The sequence below is a fragment of the Lithobates pipiens genome, unplaced genomic scaffold, assembly GCF_037356315.1.
Source record: "Lithobates pipiens isolate NorthernLeopardFrog02 unplaced genomic scaffold, aLitPip1_a1.2 Scaffold_30, whole genome shotgun sequence".
Lineage (NCBI taxonomy): Eukaryota > Metazoa > Chordata > Amphibia > Anura > Ranidae > Lithobates > Lithobates pipiens.
In genome coordinates, this window is record NW_027507791.1 from 183566346 (window position 1) to 183585079 (window position 18734).

General features: G+C 48.4%; 1 protein-coding gene across 1 annotated transcript in view; it reads right to left on the reverse strand.

Annotated features, from left to right (window-relative positions):
• The window catches only part of LOC143943381 (receptor-interacting serine/threonine-protein kinase 3-like), an 81708-nt gene extending 63596 nt beyond the window's left edge, over nucleotides 1-18112 (reverse strand). The window contains exon 1 of the mRNA XM_077465114.1: nucleotides 17965-18112. The gene's annotated coding sequence lies outside the window, so the exon portion shown is untranslated. The remainder of the gene's footprint in view (nucleotides 1-17964) is intronic.
• Between the last annotated feature and the right edge of the window lie 622 nt (nucleotides 18113-18734).

The window sequence follows — 18734 nt, forward strand, 5'->3', positions numbered from 1 at the left end:
CGCCCCTGGTGCCGCCCATCATGGGGGGTGTATAGCGCAGGAGAGCTGCCTCCGCCGCCTGGTTGAATAGAGCGCCGGGAACATCACAGCTTTAATTTCAATAGCTGTGTGTTCCCCATCGCGCGCCATCACATACAGTCCCTCCCCCTTGTCCGGGCACTTTGATAGACAGATCACCCGTTCAATCCTGGGACGGGTGATCTGTCTATCAAAGTTCCCCTGACCAGGGGGGGAGGGGCTGTATGTGACGGCGTGCAACGGGGAACACACAGCTATTGAAATTAAAGCTGTGATGTTCCCGGCACTCTATTCAACCAGGCGGTGGAGATGGCTCTCTTCTCTCTTTCCTGCACAGGGGGGCATCACTGGCTGCACAGGGGGCATCACTCGCTGCATCACTGGCTGCACAGGGGGCATCACTGGCTGCACTGGGGACAACACTGGCTGCACTTATCTCTTTTATCATGTCCGCAGTCCCTAACCACCTCCTGTACCATGTTGCCAGTCTCTGACCACCTCCTGTACCATGTCGCCAGTCTCTGACCACCTCCTGTACCATGTCCCCAGTCTCTGACCATCTCTTGTACCATGTTCCCAGTCTCTGACCATCTCCTGTACCATGTGCCCAGTCTCTGACCATCTCCTGTACCATGTCCCCAGTCCCTGACCATCTCCTGTACCATTTCCCCAGTCTCTGACCATCTCCTGTACCATGTCCCCAGTCTCTGACCATCTCCTGTACCATGTCCCCAGTCTCTGATCATCTCCTGTACCATGTCCCCAGTCTCTGATCATCTCCTGTACCATGTCCCAAGTCTCTGACCATCTCCTGTACCATGTGCCCAGTCTCTGACCATATCCTGTATAAAAATATTTTTTAACAACATTCATTTTCGTTATCGGTCAGTTTCGTTGTCGGTTTTCGGCCTAGTGTATTTTTCAATTTTGGTATCGGTTTCGGCAGCAAAAAACCCATTCGGTGCACCCCTAGTTTACATATGAGTTCACGTTCCATTGGACACTGCGATCGAGTGCTAAATGGCCGCTGTGATTGGCCATTTAGCACGATCTGTACCAGGGACGCCCTCCTGGCAGTTAGTGTCTGCTTTGTAGCTGTCTTTTGGCTATAGCGTGGGCATGAAGTGGTTACATAAATAGGCTTCATAATGTAAAGAAAACGCATGTGCATTAATGCAAGACACAGACAGGAGCTGAGCCAGCAATGACAAGCCAGTGAAAAGGCCACTATAGAAGGCTGAGAAACTACCGACCTCCTTCCATGCTGTCATTCCCTCACTGGCCAGAAATCTTTCACAATCACTCCTAACAGCGCGTTCCGGTGAACAACGGATTGACACATACAAACAGCTTTTACCAGCAACACGAACGCAAGTGTGACATGGACATTGCTCCAGGCTGTCCATCCATACTCTACAAGAATTTCTTCAAAAACTCTCATTCCAGGAACGTTCATTCAATTTTTTTATCTTTATTGGGGTCAGATCAAAGTTTTCGCTATGACTAAGCGCCGATGTTGGCGTGAAGCGCATTGGCCGGAGTGCTATTTTTTTTACCTTCCTTTGTGGAGTGTCTTTTTTGAAATGTCCACATAAAAGGTGATTTAATCGATTGTGTGGCTGACCAGATTCTTTTACTTATGTCTATTACAGGGGCAAATCAAAGTTTGCTTTTGGCCACAGTGACGAGGAAATTTAAGCGGGTTGGAAAGTTTCGATTGAACAGTGTATTTGGTTTCTGTTTAGAAAATTGAATGTAATGAGAACTTTGGTAAGAATGTTTGTTCTTAAACCTACTAGTGTATGATCAGCTTAAAGCTAATCACACGTTGTACAATCAGAATAGATTGTCTAGTTACACATTGAATGGTTAGTTTCGATCGGTCCTCATACGCCAATCAGCCATAACACCCGCCTAATATTGAGTAGGCCCCCCATTTGCCACCAAATCAGCCCTGACCCAACAAACCATGGATGCCACTAGACCTCTGAAGGTTCGCTGTTGTATCTGGAACCAAGTCATCAGTAGAAGACCATATAAGTTCTGTAGGTTGCAGGGTGGGGCCTCCATGGATCAGACTTCCCATACTGTACCCTGGTGCCTTCTCTTCCTCAGGTAAGTGATGGAAACACCCGACATCCACATGATGTAAAAGAAGACAGGATTCATCAGACCGGGTCACCTTTTCCCAATGCTCTGGGCTCCAGCTTTGATGCTCATGTTACCATTGAATGAGCTTCTGGCTCTGGACATGTTTCAGCACAGTGTTTGCCCTTAAAAAAATAATAATTGCTGTGCGCCGCTAAAGTGCTCGGGTTTGGCTTAAAGAAAAGGTGGCAACCCCAGTTCACAATTGAAAAAAAAAATGTCTGGGGTTGGGTAATATTGATAAGGTTATTTAACCACTTGGCCACCAGGCACTTAAACCCCCTTCCTAACTAGAACAATTTCCAGCTTTCGGTGCTCTCACACTTTGAATGACAATTACTCAGTCATGCAACACTGTATCCATATGAAATGTTTGCCCTTTTTTTCACACAAATAGAGCTTTGTTTTGGTGGTATTTAATCACCGCTGGGTTTTTAATTTTTTTTGCGCTATAAATCAAAAAAGACCATAAATTCAGTAAAATAAATAAATAAATTCTCTCTTTCTGTTAAAATGTATTGCAGAGTATTGGCAGAGCATTTCAGTGTTGCAGAGTACTGCACAGTGTTGCAGAGTATTGGAGTATTGGCAGAGTATTGCACAATATGGGCAAAGTACTGTCACTGAGCAGCGCTGTGGGCACTTCACATCCAGCCCACAGCGCTGCTGCCATCTCTCCCCCTCTCCCCTCACACTGTAGCGAGCGGTACAGACAGGGGAGGGAGGAACCGGCGTCATGTCACTTGACGGAGCGATCACGTGATAAACGGGCAGTGGCCATTTACCGCGATCCGTGATGTGCCAGGTCTTCCGGACCCGGTGGTCACGGATGTTTGTGGGAGCGCGCCCCAGGGGGCGTGCGAGAGCAAGATTCTGGGAAGAAGTCCACCCAGAAAAACACGACCGCGCTGTAGCCGTCTTTCAGGTATGGCCCCCGGTTGGCAAGTGGTTAAATAAAGCAAGTGGCACCAAAAAAAAAACAACAGGTTTTAAACACTAAGTTCCTTTAACCACTTGCTGACCGCCGCACGCTGATATATGTCGGCACAATGGCAACGGTGGGCAAATGGGCATACCTGTACATCCCCTTTAAGAGCCAAGGATAGCAGACGACCATGCCCGCGTGACCGGCGATCGTGTCACGGAGTCTCAGAATGGGGAAGTGCCTATGTAAACAAGGCATTTCCCCGATCTGCCTTGTGTCATGACAGAGATCACCACTCCCTGTCATCGGGAGCAGTGATCGCCGTCATGTGACTGGAAGCCCATCCCCCCACAGTTAGAATCACTCCCTAGGACCCACTTAACCCCTTCATCCCCCCCCCCCCCAGTGGTTAAGCCTTTCACTGCCAGTGTCATTTACACAGTAAGCAGTGCATTTTTATAGCACTGATCGCTGTATAAATGACAATGGTCCCAAAATAGTGTCAAAAGTGTCCGATGCGTCCACTACAATGTCGCAGTCCCGATAAAAATTGCAGATTGCCACCATTACCAATTTAAAAAAAATAAAAATAAATGCCATAAAACTATCCTCTATTTTGTAGATGCTATAACTTTTGAATCAATATACGCGTATTGCAATTTTTTTGTTTGCCAAAAGTTTCATATTTACTACTACTTAGTAAGGTTGAATAAAGACACCAGTCCATCCAGTTCAACCTGAGTGAGTGTCTACAATTGTCCCGATCCCTGTATGTTGCACACTCACATCGGTCCCTACCCTCAAGGGGCCCAAAAGTATGTAGAAGAAAACATATCGGCCTAAACTGAGGGAAAAAAATCTTTATATTATATATTTTTCGGGGATATTTATTATAGCAAAAAGTAAATGTGTTTTTTTCAAAATGTACGCTTTATGTTGTTTATAGCGCAAAAAAAACTGCAGAGGTGATCAAATACCACCAAAAGAAAGCTCTATTTATGGGGAAAAAAAAGGACGTCAATTTTGTTTTGGTGTAACGTCGCACCGACCGCGCAATTGTCAGTTAAAGGGATGCAATGCCGAATCGCAAAAAGTGCTCTGGTCAGGAAGGGGGTAAAATCTTCCGGGGTTGAAGTGGTTAATACGTACCTTAATGTGATGCCAAGATGAGTCAGTATTGCATTGGAATTCAGTGAATATGCAGTAAATAGATATTGCGAAATCTGGCATACCCTTGGGCATGACCTTGTGATGGTGACATGCTGGTAATGAGCCATCAAGGATATTTCTAATGATCCTGATGACTCTTTGTGCTTTCAGAGCTGAACTCAAAGCAGGGCTCCACCCTAAAGTGGAGCTTCCGCTCATTGGAACCCTCCCCCCCTCCGGCGCCACAATCGGCACCTTTCAGGGGGGAGGGAGGTGCAGATACCTGTACAGTACAGGTATTTGCACCCAGTTCCGGCATAGATATCCGCAGAATCTTCGGATATTTACGCCACTTTCTGCGGGTCCCCCGCTGACCGCTGGGAAACACACGGATCCCAGAGACAGCGGGGACCATCCTTATTGCGCAGCGCGACTCGCGCATGCGCAGTAAGGAACCGGGAAGTAAAGCCGCAAGGCTCCACTTCCTGATTCCCATACACAAGATGGCGGCGGTTGCCGACATTGCGGGCGCGCTGGGCGGGTAAGTGTCCTTATTTTAAAAGTCAGCAGCTGCAGTATTTGTAGCTGCTGACTTAAAAAATAAAAAAACGGCGGAACTCCCGATTCAAGCTGTATTCCTGAAACTACACAAGTCCCTCCAGGAACAACACATTCTACTTTCCCATTCACTTTACTGTTTCTTTTCATCCTTCGTTAGCACCAAATAGGTTTTCCATCCATTACACAGGGGTTTGGGATCCCAGTTGTGGGAATCGTCCTCAGAGTCGGCCAATAGAAGTCTATAGCCTGCTACACACCATGAGATTTTCCGACAAATGATCGTTTCTGTTTTTTATGCTAATCTCATATGGAAAATGAAGAGGGTCCTAAACTTCCACACAACAGAATACAACCTCGGGAGATGTAATGTGCTGAATTGTTCTGTAATGTATTCTTTCTCTTCCGAGCATGCGCAGTCTTGCTCTTACGTCTTTTCCTCCAACATTTTTCTTCCGATCTTCTAATGCCGCGTACACACGACCGGACTTTCCAGCAGACCAGGTCCCACGGAATCAGTTTGTCGGACAGTCCGATCGTGTGTGGACTAATCCGATCGTTTTTCATTTAAAAAATCAGACGGACCTCGAAATAGAACGTTTCAAATCTGTCCGACGGACTCAATTCCTATCGGAAAACCGTTCGCCTGTGTGCTGGCCGATGGACCAAATACGACGCAAGGGAAGCTATTGGCTACTGAACTTCCTTTTCTAGTCCCGTCTTACGTCATCACGTTCAAAATGAACGGACTTTTGAATGGACTTAGTCCATTTGTGTGTGGCCACGTCCGCTCGTTCGGAAGTCCGCCGGAACTCCTCTGAAAGTCCGTTGGGAAGACCGTCGGACCTGGTCTGCCGGAAAGTCCAGCCATGTGTACGCGCCATTATTATGTGTATGGGGCTTATAGATGGCAAATCCTATTATTACAATTCTGCCCACTTGTAGGAGCAGAAAGCCAATGTCATACAAAAGACATGGGGAGCTGGGAATGGCATGGAGGGCATGCCAAAACAAAACAAAAATGAAAATAAACAAACGTTTATTCATTGATAAACGATCTGGAGGATGGGATATACGGCCCAATCTCAGTATTCGCAGACAATAAAAAGTTCAGCAGAGGAATAACATCTACGTAGGATGTGGAAAGCTTGTAAGACGACCTAAACAAATGAATGGGGTGGGCGACTACATGGCAAATGAGGTTTAATGAGGAAGTAAACCCTCTCTAAAAATAAAAACACCCTGCAGGACAAAGGCATAATGAGCTAGTATGCATAGCATACTATCTCATTATGAATTACTTACCTGAGATCGAAGCCCCCAAAGCGACCCTCGTCCACGTCCTCCATCACCACCATGAAACCCAGCGTGACTTCCGGGTATCGCTGCTCTGGCACTGTGACTGGCCAGAGCAGCGATGACGTCACTCCGGCGCATGGGCGTGGGAGCCGCCACTAACGGCACGCTCAGTGCGCCTGCGCCATAGACATCAGTGCCCGTTTTTGGGGAAATATCTCCTTAACCGTGTAGGTTAAGGAGATATTTCTTACACCTACAGGTAAGCCGTTATCTAGGCTTACCTGTAGGTTAAAGTGGTCTGTAAGAGTTTACAACCACTTTAACTGCTTCCGTCCCGGAAGATTTAACCCCCTTCCTGACCAGAGCACTTTTTGCGATTCGGCACTGCGTCGCTTTAACGAACAATTGCGCAGTCGTGCGGCGTTGCTCCCAAACAAAATTGACGCCCTTTTTTTCCTCACAAATAGAGCTTTCTGTTGGTCGTATTTGATCACCTCTGCGGTTTTTATTTTGTGAGCTATAAACAAAAAAAGAGCGACAATTTTGAAAAAAAAATAATTTTTTTACATTTTGCTATAATAAATATTCCCCAAAAATATATAAAAAAACATTTTTTTTCCCTCAGTTTAGGCCGATACGTATTCTTCTACATATTTTTGGTAAAAAAAGAATCAATAAGCATTTATTGATTGGTTTGCGCAAAAGTTATAGCATTTACAAAATGGGGGCCATTTTTATTAATAATTTTTTTTTTACTAGTAATGACGGCGATCAGCGATTTTTATCGTGACTGCGACATTATGGCGGACACATCGGACATTTTTGGGACCATTGTCATTTATACAGCAATCAGAGCTATACAAATGCACTGATTCCTATGTAAATGACACAGGCAGTGAAGGGGTTAACCACTAGGGGGCAGGGTAAGGGTTAAATTTGTCCTGGGGCATGTTTCTAACTGTGGGGGGAGGGGCGTGGCTACGTGTGACACATCACTGATCTCTGCTCCTGATGACAGGAAGCTATGATTAGTGACACTGTCACTAGGCAGAACAGGGAGATGCTTGTTTACATTAGCATCTCCTCGTTCTTCCTCCCTGTGAGACGATCGCGGTTTTCCCCACGGTGATTGAGTCTGCGGGACCGACAACCCGACTCACGGAGGTCCCGGCCAGTGGCGCGCACGCGATGGCATGGCGACATATTTTAAGGGACGTACAGGTACACACATTTGCCCAGCCATGCCATTCTGCCGACGTACATCGCCGTGCGCTGGTCGAGAACCGGTTAAAGTTGAATTATGTAAAATGATGCATTTGGATGCCAAAAATATGAATGCAATTTTCTCGCTAGGGGAAGAAGCTCTGGGGGAATCTAGGATGGAAAAGGACCTGGGGGTCCTAGTAGATGATAGGCTGAGCAATGGCATGCAATGCCAAGCTGCTGCAAGCAAAGCCAACAGAATATTGGCATTAAAAAGGGGATCAACTCGAGAGATAAAATTATAATTCTCCCGCTCTACAAGACTCTGGTCCGGCCGCACCTGGAGTATACTGTCCAGTCCTGGGCACCAGTCCTCAGGAAGGATGTACTGGAAATGGAGCGAGTACAAAGAAGGGCAGCAAAGCTAATTAAGGGACTGGAGGCTCTCATCTATGGGGAAAGACTGCGAGCACTGAACTTATTCTCTCTGGAGAAGACGCTTGAGAGGGGATATGATATCAATGTACAAATACCGTACTGGTGACCCCACAATAGGGATAAAACTTCTCAGTGAAAAGAAATTTAAAAAGACTTTCACTAAAATTAGAAGAGAAGCAGTTTAACCTTAAACTGTGTAGAGGGTTCTTTACTGTCAGAGCGGTGAGGATGTGGAATTCTCCTCCACAAGCGGTGTTATCAGTAGGGACCATCAATAAGATATTCATCTTATAGTTTTTTTAAATTAAAGACCAAAACATACAGAGATATACAATGTAATACTGACATATAATCTCACACACAAGTTGCACTGGATAGACTTGTGTCTTTTTTCAACCTCAACCTTCTATGTAACTATATAATATTAGAAAAAAAAAAAAGTTTCTCTCTCTGCAGAATTTTTAGCTTTACCTAAAAGCTCAACACACTGACAATATGGCTACTGTGAGGCACTTTCTATAGAAATGAGTCGGGTTATCCTGTACCCTCAGAGGACCGGGGTGAAGGCTTTGCTCTTCATTATAGGTTGTTCCTTAATTCTGGTGGCAAAGCAGCCTAAGGGTCCTTTCACACGGCCAATCCATTTTCTCCATTCGTTCGTCACGTTTTTGTCTTTGGTAGAAAATCTGATGAAAAGCGGACGCAGACTTTCGTTTTTACATCCGTTGTATAAATCTGTTTTCTAACAAATTTCACATTTTTGGAACGATTAGAATTTGAATCGATCAAAAAAATTGATCGATTGATCTAAATACTATTTAGACCAGGGCTTGACAAATTTGCTTAGAATCTAGGAGCCAGCTGAAAAAGTTAGGAGACAGTTATTTAAATCCTCTGCCCAGCGCTGCATGTCTGGGGCATCGGACAATAAGAATTTCTCATGCCTGATGCCAAGAGAAAAAGACAATATTTAAAAATGAAAAAAAATCAACTTTTGTTTTGTTATAAGATTTTGCAAATAAGTTTTTTTTCTCCTTCAATGATGTGCTTTGATAGGCTGCACTAATGGGCACAGATGGGGCAGCATTGAGGTTGGAACTGATGGGCACTGACAAGTGGCACTGATGGGCACCAATAGGCAGCACTGAGGTGCCACTAATGGGAACTGGCAGGTGGCACTGATGGGCAGCATTGGCAGGCAGCACTAACTGGCATTGGCAGGTGGCACTGGCACTAACTGGCATTGGCAGGTGGCACTGGCAGATGGCACTAACTGGCTTTGGCAGGTGGCACTGGATTGCACTGGCAGGTGGCACTGGTGGGTGACACAGATTGGCAAGTGGCACTGGATTGCACTGGCAGGTGGCACTGGCAGGTTTCACAGCCGATCATGTAACTGTGAAACTGAATGCTCCCTGCAGTACTGCACTGTGTGAAACTGTATGGAGAGAGAGGAGCTCACAAACTCAGCGTGATGTCAGAGGTGGGCGGGATCCGGCAGCTATCCAGCCAATGATTGGGCTGCTTAAAGAGGAGGGCCGGTTAAAAAAAAATTAAAGTCAGCAGCTGCAAACACTGCAGCTGCTGACTTAACCACTTTCAGACCGGACCATTTTGCTGGTCAATGACCAGAGGTCTTTTTACAATTTGGCACTGCGCTGCTTTAACTGGTAATTGCGCGGTCATGCAATGTTGTACCCAAACAAAATTTGCGTCCTTTTTTTCCCACAAATAGAGCTTTCTTTTAAAGGTATTTGACTGACTCTGCGATTTTTATTTTTTGCGATATAAACGTAAAAAGACCGCAAATTTTGAAAAAAAATGATATTTTCTACTTTTTATTAGAAAAATCCAATAAACTCAATTTTAGTCATACATTTAGGCCAAAATGTATTCAGCCAATTGTCTTTGGTAAAAAAAAAGTCAATAACTATATATTTATTGGTTTGCGCAAAAGTTGTCACATCTACAAACTAAGGTGCGTTTTCTGGAATTTACGCAGTTTTTAGTTTATGACTGCCTATCTCATTTCTTGAGGTGCTAAAATGGCAGGGCAGTACAAAACCCCCCCAAATGACCCCATTTTGGAAAGTAGACACCCTAAGGAAATTGATAAGAGGCATGTTGAGCCCATTGAATATTTTATTTTTTTGCCTCAAGCGATTTTTTTTTTTTTTTTACACAAAGTTGTCACTAAACGATATATTGCTCACACATGCCATGGTTATATGTGGAATTGTACCTCAAAATACACTCTGCTGCTTCTCCTGAGTACGGGGATACCACATGTGGTCGACTTTTTGGGAGCCTAGCCGCGTACGGGGCCCCGAAAACCAAGCACCGCCTTCAGGCTTTCTAAGGGCGTAAATTTTTGATTTCACTCCTCACTACCTATTACAGTTTTGAAGGCCATAAAATGCCAAGATGGCACAAAAACCCCCAAATGACCCCATTTTAGAAAGTAGACACCCCAAGCTATTTGCTGAGAGGCATGTTGAGTCCATGGAATATTTTATATTTTGCCACAAGTTGCGGGAATATTACAAACTTTTTTTTTTTTTTTTTTTACAAAGTTGTCACTAAATGATATATTGCTCACACATGCTATGGGCATATGTGAAATGACACCCCAAAATAAATTCTGCTGCTTCTCCTGAGTACGGGGATACCACATGTGTGGGACTTTTTGGGAACCTAGCCGCGTACGGGGCCCCGAAAACCAAGCACCGCCTTCAGAATTTCTAAGGGTGTACGTTTTTTAATTCACTCCTCACTACCTATCGCAGTTTTGAAGGCCATAAAATGCCAAGATGGCACAAACCCCCCCCCCCCCCCCAAAATGACCCCATTTTGGAAAGTAGACACCCCTAAATTTAGGGGTACACTAGTGAGACTCACAGGTAAAAAAGCACCTAGGCTGTCAGCGACTGTATCAAAACGCTACAAAAAAAACTGTTAGCGATCGCAGGGATCAGGCCTGACTCTGCGAACGCTGCAGTTATGTGTGTTGTGTTTTGTAAGTGACAGTGATCGATCGATACTGCACTTGGGTGGGCTGGGCTGCGCTTGGCGGAGGGGCTAAACGCAGGCGCTAGCAGGTATCTGGGCTGATCCCGCTAACAATGCGTTTTGGGAAACCTAAACTGCTGGCGACACTAATATAGATCTGATCAGATACTATATTACTAAGGGAGGTGTATGCTTTGCGCGTGGGTGTTAGCGGTACTGGCACTAACCTGACGCTGCCTGGGGCGACGCAGACCCTATCTGACCCTCAAACTTATATCACCCGCCGGGTGATCAGGGGGTTAAACCTTTATTAGGTAATAAATGGCGGGTGCCCTGAAACTATAAAAAAATAACTAACCAACCAGCGTCACCTGTAACAGTTATATGGTGATCACTGGTGAAAGGGTTAACTAGAGGGCAATCAGGGGGCTTTATGCGGTAGTATATGGGGGTCCCTGGCGCTATAAAAAGCTGCGGCGAACCTAAATACCTACCTGCCTAACTAGCGTCACCTGTGACACTAATACAGCGATCAGAAAAACGATCGCTTATTAGGCTGGGTTCACACTGGAGCGATGCGAGAACGCCACGAATCCGCGGCGGGTTCCCGCATCACACTGCCCTATGCGAACTGCTGGGAGTGTCAGTGAAATGTTAATGACACCCCCAGATCAGTTCGCATATTGCAGTGCGATCTGCAAACTCGGACAGGAATCGGATCACATGGTGTGAACACCCATGCGATCCGATTCTGCTGCGGACCAAAAAAAGGGTCCCGTGCGAGTTTGCGGCGGGTGCGATGCGAATTCAGCCATACTATCTGTATGGCTGAACTCGCATCGCACAGAGATCGGATGTGATTTGCACTGCAGTGCGGTGCGAATCACATCCGTTCTCATAAACCGCTGCAATGTGAACCCAGCCTTAGTGACACTGGCGATGGGGGGTGATCACGGGGTTAAACCTTTATTGGGGGGGTTAGGGGGGTACCCTAGAACTAAAGGGGGCTAACCCTAACTGCCCTAACAGTTATTACAGTCACAAATGACACCAATGCAATAAAAAAAAAAAATGCAATTGGTGTCACTGTGACTGGGGGTGCAGGGGTGATTGGGGGGGTGATGGGGGGGGTGAGAGTGTGCCTGGCATGTTCTACTGTGTAGTGTAGTGTTGGTGCAACTCACCGATCCGCTCTCCTCGGTGCCGGAACGAAAAATACCGACACAGAGGAGAGATTACATCACTTCCTCTGCCTGTGTTTACATTACAGGAGAGGAAGTGATGTCATGCTGCACTTCCATTCGTCAGGAGCGATCGCGAGGGGGTGGCCATGAATGAATGGCCGCCCCCTCATCCCGGATCGCTCCTGAACGGATTCCGACCGTCGCTGGCACCGGGGGGGGAAGGTACGTCGACAGAATGGCCTGCCCGTGCCATTCTGTCGATGTACATCGTCGTGCGGCGGTCGGCAACTGGTTAATAAGCCGACTTACCTTCCTTTGTTTTTCAGGGTGGCCCTCCACTTTAAGAAAGGGGAGGGGCCACATACACATATTGGTCCGCCCAGATCCCATCCCATTGGCTGGTGTTGGAAAGCTGGGTCCCGCCCACCCTGACATTCAGCCTCCATTGTGACAGCTCCTCTCTACACACAGTTCCACACACTGCGGCGCTGCTCTGCCAACAGTGTGTGGAGAAGGGAGGAGGATGTCAGAGGCTGCTGAGCCGCTCTCTTCCTGCTCCATCCCAACTACCAGACACAGAGCAACAGAGGCTCCTGTCAGTGACAAAAACCCAGGCGCCAGGGCACAATTTCTAGTCGCAACGGCGACCTGGCGCCTGGGATTTGTTGAGCCCTGATTTAAAGAATAGCTGGCTACTAAGGAGCGGGCTGACAAGCCGGCTGCCACGTCCTTATCAACTGATGAGTCATCGGCTGTCATCAGCAGGGTCTGGTATGGAGTTTAAGTAGAACCCCACGCCAGAATGAAAAAAAAATTCATACCAGACCCTTATCAGAGCATGTAGCCTGGCAGGCAAAGAAAGGGGGGGAGACAAGCGAGCATCGCCCCCTCCTGAACCATACCAGGCCACATGCCCTCAACATGGCTCTACCCCCCCCCAAAGCACCTTGTTCCCATGGGGACAAGGGCCTTTTGCCCCCAACCAGGACAGTGGTTGGATCGGTCTGCGGGCAGGTGGTTATCGGTCTATGGAAGCCTCCTTTAACAAGGGGTCCCCCCCGAGTCATGGGCCCTCCATATGAATGAATAAGGCCTAACTATTAACCCAAAAAGTGAATAAAGACACAACATGAGTTTTTGACAATTACTTTATTAAAAAAATCAAAAACAATGTCCCCCAGATGTGGATCCATCATTAATCAGGATGCCCGTCCAATCCAAAAAAAAATAAAAAATCTTCAGTGTCATTGAAGGCTCCCCGCCAACTGCCTGCTCCACCGCCAAATAACTACACGGTGGAGTAATGCGATGATGTCAGCGGGTGACCCAGCCCAGACTCAGATAAGCCCCCTGCCCGAAGACCCCCACAACCACTGCCCAGGGTTTTGGGGGAAGAGGTCCTTGTCCCAATCAACATGTGGACAAGGTGCTTTAGGGGGGGTGCTCCATAGAATCGCCCCCACATTGAAGGCATGTGGCCTCGTATTCTTCAGGGGCCCCTAGTCATTTCCCCCACTTTCCTGACCTGCTGGGCTGTATGCCCGGATAAGGGTCTGATGTAGTTTGGGGGGGGGGGGTTATGTCTTTTTACCTTTTGTCATGAAGTTCCCCTTAAAATTAACCCTTTCATGACTAAGCCTATTTTTGACATTTGGTGTTTACAAGTTCATCCATATTTTTTGCTAGAAAATTACTTGGAACCCCCAAACATTATATATATATATTTTTTTTTAGCAGAGACTCTAGAGAATAAAACGGCGATTGTTGCAATATTTATGTCACATGTTATTTGCGCAGCGGTGTTTTAAATGCAACTTTTTGGGAAAAATTGACACTTTTTCATGAGTTTTAAAAAAACGAAACAGTAAAATTAGCCCAATTTTTTTTCATAATGTGAAAGATGATGTTATGCCGAGTAAATAAATACCAAACATGTCACACTTTATAATCACACGCACTCGTGGAATGACGACAAACTACGGTACCTAAAAATCTCAATAGGCGATGCTTTAAAAAAATAAATCCAGTTACCAGGTTAGAGTTACAGAGGAGGTCTAGTGCTAGAATTATTGCTCTCACTCTCACGATCACGGCGATACCTCACATGTGTGATTTGAACACCGTTTACATATGCGGGCACGACGGTTTCTTTGCTGCGCGAGCTCGCGGAGATGAGGGGCCCCTTTAAAAAAAAATGTTTTTCTTATTTTAAAATTAATAAATTGTTTTTTTTTTTTTAATATATTTTTTATCACTTTTATTGCTGTCACAAGTAATGTAAACATCCCTTGTGACAGTAATAGGTGGTGACAGGTACTCATTATGGAGGGATCAGGGGTCTAAAAGACCCCCCACCCCTCCTTTACACTTCAAAGTATTCACATCGCCTTTTTCGGCGACTATGAATACTGTATATAATTTTAAATCCGGCACCATTGGCAGCAGAGTAAACGGGAAGTGATGTTATGACGTCACTTCCATGTTTACAATGAGACTGGAATAAAGCCGCATCGGTGCTCCTGATTGAGCGGGAGCACCAGTAAGAGCGGCTCCCAAAATCGGTAGCGGGATGATGCCTGCAGGTGCGGGCATCATCCCGGTATAACCCCCGGAAGCCGAGTACACACATCTGCGTACGCTCGGCGGCAAGGGGTTAATATCAGACCCCAATATTAGGGGGACCCCCACGCTGTTTAAAAAAAAAAAAACACACACAATTTGTGACCAGAGATCACCTTATATCAGATTGCACAACATTCCCTTTACATCAGGGTCTGAATACTTCCAACTTGCATTTAAAACGAGAACTCTAATGTGTGTGTGTGGGGGGGACGACTCTTGTCAGAGATGGTCAGAGGCTGTGCGGACATGATACAAGGGATGGTCAGAGGCTGTGCGGACATGATACAAGGGATGGTCAGAGGCTGTGCGGACATGATACAAGGGATGGTCAGAGGCTGTGCGGACATGATACAAGGGATGGTCAGAGGCTGTGCGGACATGATACAAGGGATGGTCAGAGGCTGTGCGGACATGATACAAGGGATGGTCAGAGGCTGTGCGGACATGATACAAGGGATGGTCAGAGGCTGTGCGGACATGATACAAGGGATGGTTAGAGGCTGTGCGGACATGATACAAGGGATGGTCAGAGGCTGTGTGGACATGATACAAGGGATGGTCAGTGGCTGTGCGGACATGATACAAGGGATGGTCAGTGGCTGTGCGGACATGATACAAGGGATGGTCAGAGGCTGTGCGGACATGATACAAGGGATGGTCAGTGGCTGTGCGGACATGATACAAGGGATGGTCAGAGGCTGTGCGGACATGATACAAGGGATGGTCAGAGGCTGTGCGGACATGATACAAGGGATGGTCAGAGGCTGTGCGGACATGATACAAGGGATGGTCAGAGGCTGTGCGGACATGATACAAGGGATGGTCAGAGGCTGTGCGGACATGATACAAGGGATGGTCAGAGGCTGTGCGGACATGATACAAGGGATGGTCAGAGGCTGTGCGGACATGACAACTCCTGCCATGCACAACAATGCCGGCTTTGGGAGAAGGGTAGGACGGCATTAGAGCCTGATATTGACTACAGTTGATGAGATGTTCTCAGTGTGGGGGAGGGGGGTTCAGCTGGAGCCTCCATGGCTTTACCCCAGTGTGTGCCAACCTCCTCACCCTGCACACCTGGGGATACCCAGAGCCGTCTTTAATACTGACTGGACAAACATTTTCCTGGCTCCCCCACTCCTAGCAATGTCGCTCTCCACCCCAACATCCCAAAAATCAAACACACACATAGACTTATACCAAAAAACTTTAATAATGTAAACAAAGATCTGGTTCACACTCACTGATTGGTTGCTATAGGTTACTGTACAATATTACCACTCAACGATTGGTTGCTAGAGATTACTGCAAATCATTACCTCTCACTGGGTGGCAGGGCAGTATTGTGGTGTGTGATGCAACTGTTGGGGTGCACTTGGCTGGATGACAGCATGGGGGGTGAGAGGAGATGATATCTCCCCTATAATGGTAGGATGCCAGAGGTGGGGTAGAGAGGGATGACGTGATTGCTGATGACAATGGGCGGGGTGGCAGTGGGGTATAGGGGGAATGGAGAGAAGGATGATGATGGGGTAGGGTGGTTGGATGCTAGTGGTGGGGAACAGGGGGGAGGATGGGGATGTTGATGACAGGGGTCAGGGTGGTAGGATATCAGAGGTGGGGTATGGGGATGATGATAGCAGGTGGGGTGGTAGGAACCTGGCAGAGAAGTACAGGGGGATGAAGATGCCTGGGGTGGGGTATGAAGATGACACAGGGCACACAGTAGGTCAGATCAGGTGGTATACAGCAGGGCATGGGGCACATTACATGCCACGGGGTAAGCAGTAGGGAAAATAGCAGGGCACAAACCAACACACAGGGCACACAGCAGAGCACTGGGATCCTCTAGACACAGCGTCTCTCAGGGCAGCCGTGGGGGAGAAGGCACAAGGGGACACCGTGGGTGGAGGACACCGGGATACGGGGGCACACTGTGGGTGGAGAGGATACAGCAGGACACGGGGGGTCACTGTGGGGGGGACAGGAGGACAATTTGGTTGGAGGGGGGTGGACGACGCAGGGGGACACCGTGGGCGGGCGAGTGGAGAGGACGACAAAGGGGGAGGGGCACCGTGGGCGGGCGGGTGGAGAGGACAACAAAAAGGGGGGGCACCGTGGAGAGGACAACAAAGAGGTGGGGCACCGTGGGCGGGCGACAAAGGGGGGGGGGGCACCGTGGACGGGCGAGTGGAGAGGACGACAAAGGGGGGGGGGCACCGTGGACGGGCGAGTGGAAAGGATGACACTATGGGCGAGCGAGCGGGGGACGACACAGGGGGACACCGAGGGCGAGCGAAGGACGACACAGGGGGACACCGTGGGCGAGCAAGTGGAGGATACAGCAGGACACAGGGGGTGACTGTGGGGGGTGGAGGATACTGTGGGTGGGTGGAGGACACTGTGGGACAATTTGGGTGGGTGGAGGATACAGGGGCACACCATTGGGGGGGGGTGGACACTGTGTGTAAGGACACAGGAAGACACAGGGGGACACAGGGGGACGTGGAGGACGACACTGTGGGACAATTTAGGTGGGTGGAGGATACAGGGGGGCAATTGGGTGGGTGAGTGAAGGATACAGGAGGACACCGTGGGGGTTGGAGGACGCAGGGGGACACCATGGGTGAGTGGAGAGCAGGATGTGGGGGGACACCGTAGGGGGGTGGAGGATACTGTAGGACAATTTGGGTGGGTGGAGGGTGTGGAGGACACAGGGGGACACTGTGGGGTGGGTGGAGGATAGAGGGGGACACAGTTGGCGAGTGGGTGGAGAGGACGACAAAATGGGACACCGTGGGGGGGATAGAGAATACAGCAGGACACAGGGGGGTCGCTGTGGGGGGTGGAAGATACTGTGGGACAATTTGGGTGGGTGGAGGATACAGGGGGACAACATGGGGGGGGGGGGGGTGGTGGACACTGTGTGTGAGGACACAGGAGGACTCGGTGGGTGGAAGATAGAGGGGGACACCGTGGGGGGGATAGAGAATACAGCAGGACACAGGGGGCCACTGAGGGGGAGGGGGGGGTGGAGGACACTGTGGGACAATTTGGGTGGTTGGAGGATACAGGGGGGCAATTGGGTGGGTTAGCGGAGAGCAGGACGTGGGGGGACACCATGGGGGGGGGGGGGAGAGTGGAGAATACTGTAGGACAATTTAAGTGGAGGACACTGGGGGGGGGGGGGGGGAAGGACACAGGGGGACACTGTGGAGGGGGGGGGGGCAACCTGTAGACTATCACGTACATCTGGACTGTCTGCCATGGGCTCCTGGAGAGCGGATTGAACAGATCTCCGCACACATTATCCGACCTCCCAGCTCTGCACATGACAGGAAATGAGAGCAGAGGCCGGCAGAGGGGGAGGAGCTGAGGGAGGGGAGTGCTCGGAGTCAGACAGTCTCATACCTTCATGTAAATAAGTTGTGGCCATAAACACATCTATGCGAAAGGTCCCCCCTATGTCCCGCGCGCGCTCTCTCTCTCTCTCTCAACCAATGGCTCGCGCTGCCTCTGATTGGCGGAGGGCTGTGACGCAGCTGCATTATCAGGCAACCGAAGGCTGAGCGGGCGCCATTATCTTCCTTGGCAACCAGAAAGGAGGTGTGTCTTCAGAGAGCTCCGGTGACAGATCAGGACAGCGCCCTATAGCGGCATCCTCTGACACTACGCCCTCCGCTCCTCCATCAGAGATATAGTAAGTAATTTCTGTCCATGTAATCTTTGCCGGTGCTCAGGGGGGACATCCAATACAGATGTGGGGGGCCAAGAACATTGTCCTGTCCGGGTGATCACCTGCAGAGCATCGCACAGGACTGCCGTCACTGATCAGGGAACTCTGTAGGGGTTTCTATCCGTGAAATCTGCAGAGTATTGCACTGAAAACGTCCCATATGGGCCGCTATGAGTGATCAGAGAACTCTGCAGAGCATCGCACATGATTGATCCTAGGGAGCTGGTATGAGGGATCCCTGCAGAGTATTGCATAGTGATCAGAGAAACCTGGAGATTTTACAGGACTGGGTTATAGGTGTTGGTACCACTGATTGGAGAACCTGCAGAGTATTGCACAGGACTGATTGGGGGAGGGGGGGGGCTGGTAATGGGGAACTCTGCAGAGTATTACACAGATAACTTTCTTAAGAGGCTGGTATCCTTGATCAATAAACTTTGCAGAG